This window comes from Nomia melanderi, unplaced genomic scaffold (assembly GCF_051020985.1).
Source record: "Nomia melanderi isolate GNS246 unplaced genomic scaffold, iyNomMela1 scaffold0891, whole genome shotgun sequence".
Classification (NCBI taxonomy): Eukaryota; Metazoa; Arthropoda; class Insecta; order Hymenoptera; family Halictidae; genus Nomia; species Nomia melanderi.
Genome location: NW_027476005.1, coordinates 12501 through 17500, shown reverse-complemented (window position 1 = coordinate 17500; position 5000 = coordinate 12501). Strand labels below are relative to the sequence as shown.

Below are 5000 nucleotides of genomic sequence, written 5' to 3'. Positions count from 1 at the left end.
TTCATTTTCAGAGAAAAAAAAATTTTTGTCAATTTTTTCAACCTTAAAAACGTTAATAAACTGCACTCTTATGCACGGATTAAGCATTGAAAAATTTTTAAAACATGTAATAAAAAAGTTTATTCTTGACCGTTCGGACTTAGAAAAATTTCGAGTACCCCGGATCGCCTGCTGGAATTACCGCACGGCCTGGACAGCCCGCATCGACCGATACATTTTTTCCATTTTCAGTGAAAAAAAAATTTTTGTCAATTTTCTCAACGTTAAAAACGTTAATAAACTGCGTTTTTATGAGTGGATTAAACATTGAAAAAATTTTGAAATATGTGATGAAAAAGTTTACTCTTGACCGTTCGGACTTAGAAAAATTTCGAGTACCTCGGATCGCCGGCTGGAATTACCGCACGGCCTGGACAGCTCGCATCGACCGATACATTTTTTCCATTTTCAGTGAAAAAAAAATTTTTGTCAATTTTCTCAACGTTAAAAACGTTAATAAACTGCGTTTTTATGCGTGGATTAAACATTAAAAAAATTTTGAAATATGTGATGAAAAAGTTTACTCTTGACCGTTCGGACTTAGAAAAATTTCGAGTACCTCGGATCGCCTGCTGGAATTACCGCACGGCCTGGACAGCCCGCATCGACCGATACATTTTTTCCATTTTCAGTGAAAAAAAAATTTTTGTCAATTTTCTCAACGTTAAAAACGTTAATAAACTGCGTTTTTATGCGTGGATTAAACATTAAAAAAATTTTGAAATATGTGATGAAAAAGTTTACTCTTGACCGTCGGGACTTAGAAAAATTTCGAGTACCCCGGATCGCCTGCTGGAATTACCGCACGGCCTGGATAGCCCGCATCGACCGATACATTTTTTCCATTTTCAGTGAAAAAAAAATTTTTGTCAATTTTCTCAACGTTAAAAACTGCGATAAACTGCGTTTTTATGCGTAGATTAAACATTGAAAAAATTTTGAAATATGCGATGAAAAAGTTTACTCTTGACCGTCGGGACTTAGAAAAATTTCGAGTACCCCGGATCGCCTGCTGGCATTACCGCACGGGCTGGACACCTCGCTCCGACGAATCGGTTTTTTCCATTTTTTTTGAAAAATAAATTTTTGTAATTTTTTTTAATGTCAAAAACGTTAATAAACGTCATGTTTACGCATGGATTAAACATTGAAATAATTTTAAAACACTTATTAAAAAAGTTGGTGTCGACCGTGGGACTTAGAAAAATTTCGGGAAGTCCGATTCGCCTGCTGGAATTACCGCACGGGCAGGACACCTCGCTCCGACGAATCGGTTTTTTCCATTTTTTTTGAAAAATAAATTTTTGTAATTTTTTTTAACGTTGAAAACGTTAATAAACATCATGTTTACGCATGGATTAAACATTGAAATAATTTTAAAACGCTTATTAAAAAAGTTGGTGTCGACCGTGGGACTTAGAAAAATTTCGGGAAGTCCGATTCGCCTGCTGGAATTACCGCACGGGCTGGACACCTCGCTCCGACGAATCGGTTTTTTCCATTTTTTTTGAAAAATAAATTTTTGTAATTTTTTTTAATGTCAAAAACGTTAATAAACGTCATGTTTACGCATGGATTAAACATTGAAATAATTTTAAAACACTTATTAAAAAAGTTGGTGTCGACCGTGGGACTTAGAAAAATTTCGGGAAGTCCGATTCGCCTGCTGGAATTACCGCACGGGCTGGACACCTCGCTCCGCCGAATCGGTATTTTCCATTTTTCTTGAAAAATAAATTTTTGTAATTTTTTTTAACGTTGAAAACGTTAATAAACATCATGTTTACGCATGGATTAAACATTGAAATAATTTTAAAACGCTTATTAAAAAAGTTGGTGTCGACCGTGGGACTTAGAAAAATTTCGGGAAGTCCGATTCGCCTGCTGGAATTACCGCACGGGCAGGACACCTCGCTCCGACGAATCGGTTTTTTCCATTTTTTCCGAAAAATAAATTTTTGTAATTTTTTTTAATGTTAAAAACGTTAATAAACTTCATGTTTACGCATGGATTAAACATTGAAATAATTTTAAAACACTTATTAAAAAAGTTGGTGTCGACCGTGGGACTTAGAAAAATTTCGGGAAGTCCGATTCGCCTGCTGGAATTACCGCACGGGCTGGACACCTCGCTCCGCCGAATCGGTTTTTTCCTTTTTTTCCGAAAAATAAATTTTTGTAATTTTTTTTAATGTTAAAAACGTTAATAAACTTCATGTTTACGCATGGATTAAACATTGAAATAATTTTAAAACGCTTATTAAAAAAGTTGGTGTCGACCGTGGGACTTAGAAAAATTTCGGGAAGTCCGATTCGCCTGCTGGAATTACCGCACGGGCAGGACACCTCGCTCCGACGAATCGGTTTTTTCCATTTTTTCCGAAAAATAAATTTTTGTAATTTTTTTTAATGTTAAAAACGTTAATAAACTTCATGTTTACGCATGGATTAAACATTGAAATAATTTTAAAACACTTATTAAAAAAGTTGGTGTCGACCGTGGGACTTAGAAAAATTTCGGGAAGTCCGATTCGCCTGCTGGAATTACCGCACGGGCTGGACACCTCGCTCCGCCGAATCGGTTTTTTCCTTTTTTTCCGAAAAATAAATTTTTGTAATTTTTTTTAATGTTAAAAACGTTAATAAACTTCATGTTTACGCATGGATTAAACATTGAAATAATTTTAAAACGCTTATTAAAAAAGTTGGTGTCGACCGTGGGACTTAGAAAAATTTCGGGAAGTCCGATTCGCCTGCTGGAATTACCGCACGGGCAGGACACCTCGCTCCGACGAATCGGTTTTTTCCATTTTTTCCGAAAAATAAATTTTTGTAATTTTTTTTAATGTTAAAAACGTTAATAAACTTCATGTTTACGCATGGATTAAACATTGAAATAATTTTAAAACGCTTATTAAAAAAGTTGGTGTCGACCGTGGGACTTAGAAAAATTTCGGGAAGTCCGATTCGCCTGCTGGAATTACCGCACGGGCTGGACACCTCGCTCCGCCGAATCGGTTTTTTCCTTTTTTTCCGAAAAATAAATTTTTGTAATTTTTTTTAATGTTAAAAACGTTAATAAACTTCATGTTTACGCATGGATTAAACATTGAAATAATTTTAAAACGCTTATTAAAAAAGTTGGTGTCGACCGTGGGACTTAGAAAAATTTCGGGAAGTCCGATTCGCCTGCTGGAATTACCGCACGGGCAGGACACCTCGCTCCGACGAATCGGTTTTTTCCATTTTTTTTGAAAAATAAATTTTTGTAATTTTTTTTAATGTTAAAAACGTTAATAAACTTCATGTTTACGCATGGATTAAACATTGAAATAATTTTAAAACGCTTATTAAAAAAGTTTACTCTTGACCGTGGGGACTTAGAAAAATTCCGGCTTGCACGGATTCGACCACTCTGTTTTTCGGAGTTTCTGAGAAAAATAAATTTTTGTAATTTTTTTCATTATGATTTCTGAGTTCTCCCAGTAGTTTAATGTAAGGATTAAGCATTTAAAAATTTTTAAATCGAATATTAAAAAAGTTTACTCTTGCAATTTTTGGAAAAAAAAAATTCTAAAAAATTTTTCTTTCGGTGGAAACTAACGTTTAATATGTACAATAACGATTTATCGAATAAAAATCGTATGTTAATATATGTTCGAATCGACCATAGTTTCAGCGGCTAAGTACCAGCAGCCCGGCCGGTTGGTCTGTACGCGCGGCAGTTTACCACCATAAGCGCCCGTGCTGAGCGGCCGGCGCCGCGGTCGTCGCGGCCGCCCGTTTGGTTACTATAAGAGAGCACGTCGGTTCGAGCGGACCGGTCGGCGCAGCGGCGGGCGAGCGGCTATTCTACGATCTCGGTCGAGAAGCAGTCGTTCAGCTCCTCGAGGTCCATTCCTCGACTGTTCTGTACCGCGTTCCGTTGCGAATTTTTCTCTACACAGCATGACCACGGGTCGGTGTCTCAGACCGAATGGCCCTTATGTGGTAAGCCCAGAATGTTGGGTTGGATACAACGTATATTCGTTATACTTGTACGACTCTCACATCAACTCTCAGAAACCCAAAAGGGGTTTTCTATCCGAGCGAAAATATATTTTTCGTATACAAAAATTTAATGGCAAAGACCAAACGAAATACTACACACAAAAAGGGGCGACGAACAAAAATTGTTCGAATGAAATATAATATATACATATAAAATTGAGGTGTCCTAAGAGAGAAATACATAAACTAAGAGGTATATATTATAAGAAATATATATTATTTCTGGGCAAAGAAGAGAGAACGAAAAGAAGAGTATGATCTTTAACGCGAGGGCCTCGACATGGGTACGCCTAGCATGGTTCGCGCTTTCTCGATATGTCCAGCATGTTAACGTACGCGGTCTTCGGACTTCGTGCGTTATGTCCGTGCTTACACGATGGAGAGCGCTCGAGCATACGTGCTTACAAACCTGAAAGTCGATGTGACATCCGAGATTCTTTTTCTTCTAAAAAGATCTCGGAGAGATACACGGGAGAGTTTGAAATTTTTGGAGGTCCTCCTGATGTATATGCGCGGATATACCCATGTGGTAATTCGTGCGGAGTTGGTAATCTAATAGTGGAGCGAAATTTACCAACTCGAAAGAGAAGAGAGAAGAGAAGAGAGTAGAGAGAAGAGAGAGGAGAAAGAGAACTGTCTTAAAGACGAGAAAAAGTATCGTCGATCCGACTCTTAAGGGGAGAGAGTCGGCGACTAAGATATATATATACATACATATTTTTGCTTCGTATGATGAAAATTTACTCGAAGCTCCCTGGTTGATCCTGCCAGTAGTCATATGCTTGTCTCAAAGATTAAGCCATGCATGTCTCAGTACATGCCGTATTAAGGTGAAACCGCGAATGGCTCATTAAATCAGTTATGGTTCCTTAGATCGTACCCACATTTACTTGGATAACTGTGGTAATTCT

At 37.4% G+C, this 5000-nt stretch overlaps 1 non-coding gene across 1 annotated transcript in view; it reads left to right on the top strand.

Annotated features, from left to right (window-relative positions):
* The first annotated feature begins 4840 nt into the window (after positions 1 to 4840).
* LOC143176820 (small subunit ribosomal RNA) overlaps positions 4841 to 5000 on the top strand; it is a 1921-nt gene continuing 1761 nt past the window's right edge. The window contains exon 1 of the ribosomal RNA XR_013001326.1: positions 4841 to 5000. This exon is cut by the window's right edge and continues 1761 nt beyond it. This is a non-coding gene — a ribosomal RNA (small subunit ribosomal RNA).